Consider the following 15839-nt stretch of genomic DNA (forward strand, 5'->3'; position numbering starts at 1 on the left):
TGCTGAAAGGAGACTATGGATTGAACACGATGGCCACTCAATGCCCCTTTTGCAAACCACAACACCCAAAAAGAGAGAGAGAACAAAAGTTAATGTCCTGCCACAGAGGCAGGGTGGGGTGGGGGGATGGAATTTGAGAGTGGGAGGGATGCTGGGTTCATTGGTGGTAGAAAATGGATACGAGTTGAGGGATGGGTTCTTGAACACTGTATGACGGAAACACAAGCACAAAAATGTGTAAATCTGTAACTGTAGCCTCATGATGATTCACTAATTAAAAAAATTAAAAATAAAGTGAAAAAAAAAAACCCAAACATGCAACAAATGGAAGAAAAACTAATTTATTTGCCCTAAGTCAGTAGAAATGTGCAAAGAACGTCTTTTTTTTTTATTTTTTATATTTTTTAAAGAAATATTTTATTGAACCACCATGAAAACAAGAAAAAAAATACAAAGCTTTCAGGTTTAAGTCACAGTCAAATACTGATTAAACCACCATCCCTTCACCAGTGCACCCGTTCCACCACCAAGAACCCCAATACACCCCCCTCCCACCCCACCCCCCATCTAAGTAGCTAATGATATTCCCATTATTCTCTCTATATATTGAGTACATTTCATATTTCCATACAGAACTCACTATTGTTGATTGGAAATTTTCCCCAACAATCAGGCCTGCTGAATAAGCATCATCTAATAATTTCTCTTCCTTGGTAAAAGTGAAGACTTTGAGTCCACGCGGCCGCTATTGCGGCCGCGCGGTTTTGGGTTTCTAATATTTTAGCTCAGTTCACAGTCAAAATGGATGGCTGCAAGAATCTGCTCTGGTGCCAAAATGGGTTAGGAGACCTCAGGATCACAGTCAGTAGGCACGGAGGCTCTGCTTCTCGTGCCGTGGCTCTTGGTTCATCCCGTCTTTTCTTTTAAAAGATAAATTCATACCATGAGTTCATGCACTCAAGTCTCATTAAATACAACCACTTCCAACAAAAATAAATAAATAAAATAACAATGGAACTCAAAGCCATTTTATTATCTATTTTTTAGAGTTTTTCCAAGCATCAATATTTATTTAACAAAAGTAACAAGGGGGTTTACAGTATATTTGATACAAAAATAAGAAATTTTCCAAAATATGTGTTAAAATACAAAGTTTGTGGATCTAAGGTATACAGAAAATTTATGTTACATTTCAGTCACCCAAAACAAGAGCTTGTGGTCTCCTCCAATGGCGCACAGGGGCAGAGTTCCGTGCCAGGAGAGGCCAGATCCAACAGGTACAGAGCCAGTGAGAATAGGCTGAGTGTGTCCCAAATGATGAATCTGAAGTTGACTTGTCATTTTCCCAGGATAACCAGTTGTTGCAAACAAGTTTTTATTAATTGATGACCATCTGAATAGGCAGGCCTAGTCCACGTGGACAGGTCTCTTATCTAGTGGGTAACGACCGAGTTATATCCCAAATTATCCAATCATTCCCTGCGACAGCTCCGACTTTGAAGGTGTTTTTCAAGCACCAGTGTGCTGACATTAACGGTATCTGTTCTGATTCAAGAGTTAAATCGCTTGTTGGGCCAAAAGATCATAAAACCGGATCATTCCATTCTTCTCTGCCACTATCAGCTTAAGAGATTCCTCAGGATGCCAGCACACACTCATTCCAGGTGAATGAAGAGCAAAATGAGTAGTCTGTATACCTTCCAAGTTCCAAATCCTGCAGGTGTGATCATCACTCACGCTTGCAATTTCTTGGCCTCCTTTGGGATTAAACACCAAACCATTAATGAAATCAGAATGGCCTTCTAAAATTTTGTATTCATTTTTCTCCTGAAGATGCGAAGTAAATAATCTAATTTTCAAATCAGCAGCTGAAGTACAAAATTTGACTAGTGGAGGCAGTGCATCAAGTCTAGTCTCTGGGCTCCAAGCTATGCCATCGACTCTGACCCCAGGCTGCAATGTCCGCAGAGCTTATATCAAAGTCCTTCAATGTCTGCTTCTTCCTCCTGAAATGTACATGTGCCAACTACCACATAATTATTGCCACCATAGGCAATAAGGTTTCCTGAGTCCCCACTCTCAAATGGATTAAATTGTACCACATGCAAGTAATCTTCACAATCCACGGTGTAGGTAGCATTTCCCATAGCATCTTGCTTCATCTTGTAGGTCAAAACTCCAGCAGTTCAAAAAATAGAACGGTCTTCAGGAGGGCCGAGTGAGCCAGGAAGCAGGTCCAGGGGGAGCAAGCGCTGGCAGGAGGCAGCCATTTTATTATCTTAAAATTAAAAGCAAGAAGTTCTGGCATGAAGGTACTAAGGCACATCATTAAGCTAATTTTTAGATCAAAGCTATGATTTCTTCTCCAACTAATCCTGAGCCATGCTCAGTGACATTAGTGGCAACATGGATAGAGTGACATAGAGTATAACTCTGTTCAAATAATTCTACTCAACATACATGGAGAAGTGACAAATCTATGTCTTCTCCTAGAAGATCTTGCTTCAGTCTCTTTAGAAAGAAAACTAATTACCAGTAGATAAAATCTTTGCTCACTGATAAAGGATATTCTGGTAAATGTTCTGTGCTTAGGCAAAGAATTAAGCTGTAATTAGTAGATGCATAAATGGAAGGACCTTGCATATATTAAATATCTTTTCTGGCATGGTATTTTTGTGTAATTTAATTTTTCATTATTTAAGTTAAACTTTAAAATTTTTATAAATTACTTTGATCTTTCTTATCTGTTTTACTTTAGACCAAGTCTATAGACAATGATATTTTATGTTTCTTAATTTCATCATCTTTCTTTATACCTTTCCTTATCATACTTGACACAATTTAGTTTTCTAAGAAATTAGGAACATGTGACTTCTGACCATGACAAATAATGGCTTTAATTAAAGATTGCACATATGATCTTATTCTGGACTAAATAGCAGCTTTCATGTGTCTGTGAAAAATCACACAGAGGTTCTTCTAATTAGCTCTCCTGGCGCTGCAGCAACTCAACAATGGTAAAGACTGAACTGGATAATTTATCATTTAACAATTCCCTGAGTGATCCAGGTACACCTGTCTAAGTTGGATCCCAGACCATGGAGACAGGTGAAGCCACACAGACAAGCTTTTGATGATTCTGCAAGCACCAATTAAGTTGCGAGGAAATTATGCCAAGAACCAAATAATCACATTAAAATATCTCCCAGGAAATTATAAGCAGAAATGCACAGAAGGCAATTCAAAGGTCCCTGAAAATCTATAGTAAATCAACTGTTGGCTGATCAAAAGGATTCTAATTCAAATATGCATGTTTCCAGGTACAAGCAAAATGAACAAGAATAGGCAATAGATTCTTCTTTTCCCTGAATTTTCAATTAAGTTACTAAAATTAAAAAGCATGCGTAAGACTTAAAATAAGGCCAGAAGACTGGAGAATCAGTGCCCTTACTTAGAAACTTGACAGGAGACACTTGAGAGGGTAGGAATTACCGCAAATACAATTACCCAAAATGCCTACCTCGGGGAAATCATTTGCAGGAAAGATAATGCTGCATATTCAGAGCATGGCCTGGGACAAAATGTAGATATTTTCCTCAGGAGAGCAATGCAATACTGAAAAAGACAGGTCCCTCATCTAGTGCTGGGGAAAAGATAGGTATCAGAAATGGGGGTACCATAAATCTAAGAAGCTACCAAGGACTGGAAGTGAAAAAGGAGATAAGTTAAGCACGTACCCTGTTACTACTGGTGTATCTGATGTCATAGGATGGGTTCTGGATTTCCAGCATGGACCTTGTCCAGAATGAAGACGGCCAACATAGCTTGTGACTCCTGGGTAAAGAGATATCTAGAGTTTAAGCCGGTGGTGGGGTGGGAGGTTGGGTGAGAGGACTGTGGAGCTTCGTGGAAACTAAATGAAATCTATCTATGGCTTTTAAAAGATGAGGCTTCTCTCTGTGTATGGCCTTCTGTTCCTTTGAACACGTTTTATCCATTCCTGGAGTCATCACTGTGATTATGTTTAACTATACTTCCTGCCTCTAATTTGAGCCTAGAGCATCCGAACCAAATGCAGCATGAGAGAAATTTTTACTTTTTTATACCCTTGATGAGAGTGCAGACTTTGGTGATTACTTTCACTGCATCTATCATCATTACTATTGAAACTACAGCCTGACCTAAACTCAAGTCCGCAGCAACTAGATTATGGTCTTCCTCTATATACCTCTTAGAAAAGATTTAGGTTATAGAACCTAAATATCATAGCAACACCAGAGAGAGATAACTGATAATTTTGATGTGACTGAGACAACACAGGCTGTAGAAAAGGTTGAAAAGTGAGTCTGCATCCCACTCCTAGACCAAACATTAGCAGTCCTTGAGGAAGTTTTAAATAATGGAGCCTTCAGTAAGAACCTCTCTGTTTCTAACTTCTACTCTGTGTTGACACTAAACCTCTAATCATAGAAATAGTTACAAGAATGTTAGTATATAAAGCAGCAGGCACTACATTATCCCTGGCAAATAAACTAAGGTTACATTCTGTAGTTGACAAATATGACATAAAATTTAAAGTGCAGACTAGGAGACAAGCAGATTCTCAATATGATACACAGTAATCAATTTACATGAAATGAGGAAATAGGAATGTGCAACATGTAAAGTTCAAACATGTTATGGGGCAAAACAAAAAACCAAAAGCAAACTTCAAACCAGTGAGTAGCTTATAGAGTCTTAAAAGAATAGTTGTATTAGGGACTGGAGGAATAGCACAGCAGGTAGGGCATTTGTCTTGCACACAGCCAACCCGGGTTCGATTCCCAGTCTCATATGGTCCCTTGAGCACTGCCAGGGGTAATTCCTGAATGCAGAGCCAGAAGTAACCCCTGTGCATAGCTGGGTGTGATTTAAAAAGGAAAAAAAAAAAAGAATAGTTATATTAAAGGTCAATTACATTAGAGAAACAAAACTGGACACAAATATAAGATTTATAACAGGGACAGAAAAAACATCAAAATCCTCAAATAGAAATTAGTAACCTAAATGATGCAGCACTTTATCTAAGTACCTAAGAACACACAAGGGAACACGAAGATAGTTAGTACACCAGGCAAGCTTCTAGCCTTGTATACAGCTCACCCAGTTTCAGTTTTCAGTATAATGGTCTTTACACACACACACACACACATACACACACACATAAGAACTCATCAGGAGTGAGTTCTTAGTTCAGAGCTAGGAGCATGTTCAGAACAGAGCTGTATAATGAGAGAGAGGGGACAAGAGAGAGGTTGAAAGAGAAAGAAAGAAAGAGAGGAGAGAAAGAGAGGGATAAACTTAACAGTAAACAAAAATAAATATTTGATAATGAGTTAGAAACTTTGCTAGAGAAAGGAAACTAGAGTAAGAAATATAGGAAAAAAGACACTGTGAAATGTATAAGAATCCTAAGGAATTATATCAAGATGAATATTTCCATATTAAGTCCCAGAAGAAAAAGAGAGAAAATGGCAGAATCCACATTTGAAGAAACACTAATTGAGAACTTTCTAAATTTGGGAAAGGAACAAAGCATCCAAGTAGAAAAATAGCAAATATATCAAAATAAATAATAAGAGACTTATCCCAAGTATATTATTATTGAAAGTAAAACAAAAGAAAAATACTCTACAAGCATCTAAATTAAAAGTAATGATATATGAAGGAATTCTCATGAGATTATACATGGTTTTCCAAAGTAAAGATACTAAAAGTTCTGAAATAAAAAGATTTTAGCTGAAAACACTCTCTCCTGCTGGATTATCATTATGGTCAAAGAAGAATATTGGTTTTATAGATAAACAAAAAAGTTAATTAAATCATCACCAAATTGGATTTACAATAAATTGAAAGTCCCTTGTAAAACATACATTTATTTTAACTAGAAGTAGTAAGACAGCAGAACTACATAATGTGGGAGCATAAGGACGGAGACAAAAGTTGTGGTTGACCTGCCTATGCATCAGAGATGTGGTTCAATATAAAGGCACAGAAAGCAAGCTTAGTGTAAGTTTCGCATTTGTGAGGCATTGGGGGAGGTGTCTGTGTGTGTGTGCGTGCGCGCGCGTGGGTGTGTGTATGTGTGTGTGTATGTGTGTATGTGTATATGTGTGAAAATAGCCCACTTTATAGTATATCATTTTACATAAAATCCTCATTACAAATTTAAATTACTTGAGAAAAAATAGTCAATAAATTCAAATATGAAAGTATGATTATAAGAGGAAAAAGGCATTTTCCCTCTACATACATAATACAAAATTTAAAAATATAATAAAAACAAATCATGAAAATATGTAAAAAGAAATGATGCAATGTCAATAAATAAAAATCTTTCAGTAATTACAAAGAGTTAATTGTCTAACCTGCCTAGGCAAAGTTATCATAGGAGAGACAGATAGGCTCCATGAAAACTGCTCAGGAGGCCTCCCCAAAGCTTTAATGATGTAGACTTACTCTAGAAGGTCATAAAGTGGCATAATGGATTTTTAAAAATGAAAAATTTTGCTGCCCACATAAAACGCAGCTCTCAAGATACAGATTTCAAAAATCAAAGTTTGGAAAGCAATTTTTATATACATATTTAAAAAAAGTTAAAACAGCCATATCTTAAAAAAGAAGATACAGCTATCTGTATCTCATGATATATGCAATCTCATATATCTCATGACATATGAGATATATGCCATATATCTCATATTTATACAAGATAACAAATTTCCAACTAAAAATTATAACTGAAGATAGGGACAAATATAATGATGAGGCACTAAATATCACAATGTTTTATACTTGATAATACACATGCACCAAAGAAACACCAAAATATATTAAGCAGTTATTAATAGAAAGAGTAAATAAACAGTAATAAAATATAGTTGGAGTTGTTTTTTTTTTTTCTCTTGTTTGTGTCACACTCAGTGGGACTCAGTGTATAGTCATGGCTCTGCACTAAGGAATCACTTTTAGCTGTGCATGGGGTACATGTATGATATGGGAGACCAAACTTGGATTGGCAACATGCAAAGGAGTGAATCATAATTCTATCTCTGTAGGAAGGTAAAAACATTATTCCACAGAAAGGATATTCACATTTTGCACTTTAAATTACCTTTACTCAGCATACCAAAATAAATTGCTAGTTTAGATGGAGCAGTATTCAATATTATTATCTAAATCCTAGCTTAATCTGTAGGTCAAGACCCCATATTGGTACTGTGTATGGAGAATATTAAAAGTTTGGCAACAATGAAAGATTTCTGTAAGTCAATAAACAAAAATTAATTTAAAATCAGTCATATGCTGAATCTCAGGTATTCTGGAAACAATCATCCTTGTTATGCTGAAGGATACTTCAGCATAAAGGGGTTACAGTGCAAAAATTTAAACCCTGATTCAATACAATTAAAATGCAGCTTTTTAGATGGCTTATTCGAGGCAACTGTATTCAGAGGTGATAGACCCTGTATTTAAAGCCACAATTGTTGTGGATGAAGTGATAGTACAGAGGGTAGGGCATTTGTTTTGCATGAGGCCATTCGGGGTATGATCCCACCAGTACCCAGCACCACTAGGAGTAATTCTTGAGTGCTGATCACTGGGTGTAACCCTCCAAAAAATAGTCACAATTGTCAAACTGTGACTGACAATAGTCCACAGGTAGGGAATTTGCCATGCTCAAAATCAACCTTGGTTAGATCTCCAGAACCACATAGGATCATCCAAGCCAACAGGACAGGGCCCTGAGCACAGCTGGGTATAACTCACCAAAATACAAAGCAACAACAAAACATAAAGCTACAATTATCTAACTTCAACTTGCATGATCTCCAGATTCTTTAGAGATGTAACTCAGGGAAATAAAAATCAAAACAAAAAATGATACATTACCTTAAACCATTTAGAATAGTCAATATGAACAAGATCAGAAACAACAAGTGGTAGTGCGGATGCAGTGGAAGAGAAATCTCATTCACTTTCGGTGGGATGGTTTAGCCACTCTTGAAAATCATTTATTGTTTTTTGTTTCGTTTTGTTCTGTTTTAATCAGCCACCTCATTGTTTTCACTTTTTTTTTTATTCCAAGGATTTGAATGATATAATATATTAGAAGTCCTTTGGCCAACTTCCTCTCTGTGAATTTTATTGGTGCTCATTCAACTATCTATCCTCACCCATTTGTCGAGTGACAAATCATATTTTTTACCTTATATGTGAGAATTAACAGTACATATGTTTCTCCTAAGCCATTATTAAGAATATCTTTTAATTTTTTTTATTGAATTGCAGTGAGATAGTTACAAAGCTTTCATTATTGGATATCAGTCATACAATGTTCCAACAACCATACCTTCACCAGTGTACATTTTCCACCACCAATGTCCCCACCAGCCTGTCTCTAGGGCAGGAACTTTTCTTCTTTGTTTCTTAAGAGTAATTTTGAGACCAAGAAGTAACATATTTTTCTGAATAGATAATAAGGATTTGTCTTACAATATTTAGATTCATGAAACATTAATTACTCAATTTGTATTAAGCCTTTGCAGAGAAAAGTGACTAATTCCATCCACTTTACTGTAGCAGCCACTTCTTCCTGGAAGATACCATACTTCTTAATAGAAAAGGAATAAAATATGTCATTAGGAGTGGTTACCATTCTCTCCTTAGTTCCTTCATCAGAAAAGCGTTATAACTGAGTCAAAAATTCAGAGACTAAGATCTGAGAGACTTCAGATCAACTTGTAACTCTTCTCACGTAGGACCATTCCACAGTTGGAAGGCAGTAGGCAAGTAGGGCAGGTATTTCTTCAGTTTCTGAGTCTCTAACCTTCCATTGTTTTCCTTGCATCACCTTTCTTTCCTAGTTTACTACTTAGTGGTATCTATTTGGGCCCTGACACATCTTTTAAGCCTTAAAGTTCCAAATCACTAAGAATTTATCCAGGGGCAAGAGAGATAGTATAGAGATTAAGGTGCTTTCCTTTCAGCTAATGAGAAAATGTTGGCTTGAATCTCATAGTGCCACATGCATTACCATGTGTGGCCCTGAGAATTATCAGTTGTAATTCTGAGCACCACAAGGTATGCTCCACAAAAAAAAAAGAAACCTTGGGTGAAAGATTTTTCACAGACTCGATCTTGAATTAAACAGCTGAATTCAAAAACAAACAAACAAATTAAGAGCTACGAGCGATAAGTAAAGAATCTGGAAAATTGAGGTAACTTGGCAACTGTGAAGGAAGTCTTAGAGCAAAAAGAACTACAACAGGTCCCACACATGTCATGTATCTTTCAGTCCTCCTCTAGTTCACAGGCTAATCAAGCCTGAGTTTGTCTTGCATTGTTGACTACATGTGATTTCAAAGCAGAGATTGTGGCAGTCACAACAGGGTTATTTGCTAATTTAACTATACTAAGAAGTTCTATCCTAGTTGACCCCAAAACTATGTCAGATTTGAAACCTATTTGAAATGTTGCAAAAGAGTAACAAGCTACTATTCTAGTGATTTTGTGTTATTTCTAAACCTCACTTTTGCTTTCCCTCTTCCAACTTTCTTTTCAATTTTATTTTGTTATCTCTTCTGTATCACTTCACTTGTATCACTTGCCATCCTGTTGCTCATCAGTTTGCTAGAGCGGGTGCCAGTAATAGATAGTTGAATGAGAAACAATAAAATTCACAGAGAGGAAGTTGGCCAAAAGACTTCTAATATGTCATATCATTCAAATCCTTGGAGTAAAAAAAAAGTGAAAACAACGAGGAGGCTGATAAAGAGAGGAAGAACAAACTGCATGTGCTATCTGCAAGTATAAAAAACCGAAATATGTGGAAATAATATATTTCCATCCATCTCTGTCTATTTTTTTAATTATCTACAGAAATCCACTTCCAGGGCAAAGAGAGGGGATGAGAATCCACTTGAAGTCCATTTCAACATACATACCAACTCTGTGGAATGTACTAGTTCTGACCTGCAGACTAAAATCCGCTACATCCTCATCAAATATCAGAGAAATCACTTTGTTCCGAAATGATACTTTTAACTACATTTGTTAAAATCTATTGCTAAATCTACAGTGAGTATAATAATCAGCATTGCCTAAACATACAGTAGCAAAGTAGTCTACCACAAAACTTCCTAAGAAGAGAAAATTTCAAACTCCATTAGTGACTATAATAACATGATGCCTGGAAGGAGGTTTGGTTGGTATAATCCTTTGTCTAATGAGGTGGGAGAGAGAAACAGTGTGTGTGTGTGTGTGTGTGTGTGTGTGAGGGTTGGGGGAGGCAGAGAGAGAGAAAGAGAGAGCACACACAAACATCAGTTGAATGATTAATAATGGAAAGTTTCTAATTACATCAGCCCCTTTCAAAGGAGACAGGTCATGGAACTTATAGATCTACAGTGGCAAGTTTAAGGGTTTTTGACAAATGACTATAATTTAAAATACAATTATTAAAAGATAAGACAAATGTGAATAGCTTGTTTCTTTTTTCATTTCAGAGTCAATCAGGGACACATTTTTCTGCAACAATTCTTGAGGATTAGTAAAGTTAGGTGACGTTATCACACCAGTTATATGAAACTGAGGCTACTTTTAATTTCATGGGAGAAAATGTATACATTCATATTTCCCATCCATTAGAGATGACTTATTTTAAGCAGCAATAGTATTTTGTTTTACTGTTGTAAATGGTGTACAAAGCATAAAATATGTGATATCACAATTTAAAAAACAGCAATATATTCCACGATTAATTTTTAATAGTTTCATAGTTGAGATTTATATAATACATAAATAAAACAATCTTGTTCCTATTACTAAATGAAACATTTAATGCCATTAAAATACTTTCAACATTAAAGTATATTTATTTATTTATTTGGGCTTCAATAAATCCAATGCAGCATCATTGGGAAGGACGAGTAAGAAGAGGAGTCTAAAATCTCAGGGCTAGGACAAATGGAGACATTACTGAGACTGCTCGAGAAATTGTACAGTCAACAGAATTATGATGATGATGAAGATGATGATGATGATGACGATGATGATTTACTTGGGTGGGGCAAACTCAAAATGATCGGACTTACTCCTGGCTTTGTGCTCAGAGGTCAGCTGTGGTTCACTCAGGAGACAGTATGTAGTACTGTGGGATAGAATAGGCTGGCTGCATGCACTGTATACACTGTACCATCTCAATGGCCCCCCACACTTAATTTTAATATAAAAAGACTCTAATCATAATTTTTGAATTTTATAAGCCTATTTTTAAATTTATAAAAACAGACTAATGAAAAATATATACTTCTTAATATTTTATCAAAAATTCATTTATTTACTAATGTAATTAATTCTCTGAGAAGTTAATTTTATTTTTTATTATTTAATTAATTTTTTTTTTTTTTTTGCTTTTTGGGTCACACCTGGCGATGCACAGGGGTTACTCCTGGCTCTGCACTCAGGAATCACTCCTGGCGGTGCTCAGGGGACCATATGGGATGCTGGGAATGGAACCCGGGTAGACCACATGCAAGGCAAACGCCCTACCCGCTGTGCTATCGCTCCAGCTCCTGAGAAGTTAATTTTAAGGATAGCATAAGTCATGGCACTTGTTTTCCCAATACTCTGCACTTTGTGTGCTGTACCTTCCCTCCATTCTATCCAGCAAGAATTAATTTAATGTTGTGAAAGTTAAGCTATGAAACTGATAAAATCACATAATGTTTTCTCAATCCAAAAGCCACAATGACGAATGTATAATTAGAACTTATGCTCATGGACGAAAAATATTGTTAAACCTGAGTTTATCAGGTTTCCTAATTAAATTTAATCAATTGTTGAAATTCCATTTTCTATTAAAATTTTTTCGAGGCCAACACGGGTTCGATTCCTCCATCCCTCTTGGAGAGCCCAGCAAGCTAGAGTATGCTGCCTGCACGACAGAGCCTGGCAAGCTACCTGTGGCATATTTGATATGCCAAAAACAGTAACAACAGTCTCACAATGGAGACGTTACTAGTGCCCGCTCGAGCAAATCGATGAGCAACGGGATGACAGTAACAGCAACAGACAGTGACATATCAGTTATAGGGAACACAATTGTTCTTATTCCTTCTTAAATAATTATTTGTACAATGAGACTTCTAACATTGGAGAGCTTTCTGTCTTTTTCTTTACTTTTATCTCTCTTTCTCTGACTTTGTCTCTATCTTTCTGTCCCACTGTCTCGTCTCTCTGCTTCCCTCTCTCACACCCCCCTCTCTGTTGTTGTCTATGCTGTGGTCTATGCTATGAATCAACAGTCATCTGCTGCATTTCACTGCATTTCACTGATGCATAAGAACTTTCTAATTATATACTAGTATATATAAATCATGGTCACTTTTGTTGTTTTATTATATGCACATATAGCATTCATATAAATGCATTAATACATATGTTACACACACTTAAATCCCAATTAAAAAATCTTATAATAAGTACCGAATTTCTAATTGGTGAAATACAGGAAAAACTGGGTCTTAGAGATAATTGTGTCTTCTTTGTTACTCATAGAAACAATAAGATCTTTACTTTTATTCTTATGTATTTCTTGTTTGGAGGTCACATCCTGGTAGTTTTTAGTTACTATTTATTTGGTGCTCAGGAATCATTTCTGGAAGTACTCAAAGGACGATTTGGTGCCAGGAAACAAATTCCAGCCTTCTGTATGCCTGAATGGAAAGCTCTCATTTAAGTCTATTGAGCTACTGACCCACAACAGGATGTTTTAAAGGCATGTTGTGATATAAAAATTCCTGCTTTCTTACAGTGTATTTAATTTCTTTCTGAGAGAAATTAAGTAATTTCTATTATAATAAACTTCTGGATGTATAAAAAAGCCACTCCTCGGATTTCTGAGACTTCTATCCCTAACATTTCCATTGTAAATTAACAGGATCATAGAATGGGAATTAGGCCTCTCTATTATATATTGGATGATTTCTCCCTAAGTCCATGAGACAGGAATGTCTGAATATTTGGGTTATTATAATCATATATTCAAATATTGATTTTTTCCTATCAGATAGTATCAACTCTTTAAATAGAAAACCTTGAGGATAATTTTATTTCTCAGTAACCAACTGAAAACTGATGGGTTCTAAATATATTAACTGAAGGAAAATAATCACCATAAATAGTGATACAATAAGTGTAAATGGCTACAAATCAATTTTATCAATATAACAGTTAGGGCTAGAATACCTTGAGTAAATCCCTCTATCATTATAGAATTTCATATTCTAGAAAAGAAAGTGGTGGTAAATTTCTTTTGTATTTTGATGTTTGATACAAATGGAAGTAGGCATGCTTTATAAAATAGTGTTATATCAAATACTTATCATAGGAAAAGATGCAGTCCAATTTGCAAGATAATAGACAGCAAAACTTGTCTTTGCTGTGACATGTATATGCTACATGCTACTTTATGTAGTCTCAGAGTGTCATCTAAAACATATGACAATATATCTATGTATATTTGAGAAAACTGATTTCTAGAGAAATCAAATTCTATGTCTCTATATGATATAGTTGGGTCAATATTTTAAGACAATCTCCCTTCCATCAAAAGAGCCATGTTCTACACCAGTGCCTCATTGTTTCCTCCCTCTCTTAAACCAAAGACTGTTTTCCTGCATTTGATCTTCTTCCTGTCTGATCATGTTGGTTTCCCTGATTTATTTAACCATAAGAGTGTGACTATTATGTAGAAGATATATTTTCTCTATATTATTTCTCATTGAATTTTGTCTCCATTTCATTACATCTGTTGAAAACATCCTACTTGCTCAAACTTCTTCATGCACAAAATTCTTTGTGTAATAGAAATTCATAGTAGTTAAAGTATTGAATGATGCATAATATCCATTTCCATCCATAAATAACCAGGAGTAATTAAGCCATAATAAAATGCCATGATCAGTTTTGGCCTAAAGGCGATCTTTTGTACAATATTTACCTTCTTCATTTGCTTGCTAGACAACTATGCTTCATCTTCCAATAAACCAGTTTAATATGCTAAATATAATTGATTGCTTTTGATATGTATTTTGTATTTGGGATTCAAATAGCTGTTGTGAATGAAGGATTCAAAGAAAAAGTAACAGAGAACATTTTTACTTCTCAAAATAATAAATTCATATTTTGGAAAATGTAGTTCAAGATCCTAGACGGTACATGTATCTTACCTCCAATTTTGCCATTTTGAGATTCTGATGAAGTAATCAGCTAATAAGAGAAACTTTAATAAGCTTTTCACTTATGCAATAACTTGTTAACCTAAGCTGTCAATAAAATCTTGCCATTCATTTTAAAATATAATATTAATGCACAGCGGGTAAGGTGTTTGCCTTGCACATGGCCAAACCGGGTTGATTTCTCCGTCCTTCTTGGAGAGCCCAGCAAGCTACTGAGAGTATCCCATCTGCATGGCAGAGCCTGGCAAGCTACCCGTAGCATATTCAATATGCCAAAAATAGTAACAACAAGTCTCACAATGAAGATGTTACTGGTGCCCGCTCTAGCAAATAAATGAATAATGGGACGACAGTGCTATAGTACTACAATCTTAAATGATCAAGATTTATTGGCAAATCCAAAACACTATTTTTTTCCTGTTAGAACTTAAACTTTAGCATGTGAAGTAGAAAATTTGTCACTGATAGAAATAATAAATGTGTTGATTATATATCTTGTTAGTGCTGTGAAAATAGTTGCATTGTGGTAAGAAGAATTAAAAGGTGGTGTATACAACAGCCTCGAAAGGTAAATAGAATGGTCTTATGAGCCTAGTTGAGAGGTGGTTCTTGAACATTGACATGAAAAGGACAATGATGGACCAGTGGAAAACAAAGAAAAACTATTTCTGGTGGACAAAAGCCCAAATGCAAAGACTATAGTGTTAGATATATTTTTTTTTTATTATTGAGTCAGCATGTGAAAAATTACAATGCTTTCAGGTTTAAGTTTCAGTTATACATGCTAAAACAACCATCCCTTCACCAGTGCCCATATTCCACCACCAAAAAAAAAAAAAAAAAAAAAAAACAGTATACCTCCTATCCCGCTCCCCCCTTCGAACTGATAAATTTCACTTTACTTTCTCTTTACTTTGGTTACATTCAATATTTCAACAAAAACCTCAGTATTACTGTTAGGAGTATTCCACTAGAGTCAGACCTGTTGTGAAGAGATATGAGGCCACGTGGCCGCTATCGCGGCTGCGCGATTTTGGATTTCTGTATTTTAGCAACTAAGTCTAGGGAAATGTCTTCCAGATATTGGATCATTGCAAGCTTGTAACTCTCATTGTGGTTGTCATAATATGGCGGTTTCCACTCCCTTCACCCCCGGCAAGGAAAAAGGTGAGAGAGAGAAGTACCTTTCCCCTCCTGGGCAGGCAAGAAGCTGCGGCTTAGTTCTCAGTCTGGAGACATTCTGCAAGGAGCTGCCCGTACCAAAAGTAGTCTCGCTGGCCTCTGGAGTCATGCTCGTGCAGCTGAGGAGAGGCCACACACATGCAGCCCCCAGGATCACATCTCGGGGACAAGCCAATAGTGTTCGATATTAAAAATATAGTATTAAATAATTCTTAAGGATCTTGCCACAGCCAGAGAACCTGAAAAGCCATATAAAGGACTCTGACATTTAATCTGAATAAAATGAAGAATCATACATTTTTTAGTAGATGCTTATTAGAAAAGTTGAAATTTTGTCATTTGTGACCATGAAATATTTTGAATTTTGAGGGTTCT

At 35.9% G+C, this 15839-nt stretch overlaps 1 pseudogene; it reads right to left on the minus strand.

The window, feature by feature from the left end:
- Nucleotides 1–1185: 1185 nt before the first annotated feature.
- Nucleotides 1186–2162, minus strand: LOC101548095 (nucleoporin Nup37-like; annotated as a pseudogene).
- Between the last annotated feature and the right edge of the window lie 13677 nt (nt 2163–15839).

Source organism: Sorex araneus, chromosome 2, assembly GCF_027595985.1.
Source record: "Sorex araneus isolate mSorAra2 chromosome 2, mSorAra2.pri, whole genome shotgun sequence".
Lineage (NCBI taxonomy): Eukaryota > Metazoa > Chordata > Mammalia > Eulipotyphla > Soricidae > Sorex > Sorex araneus.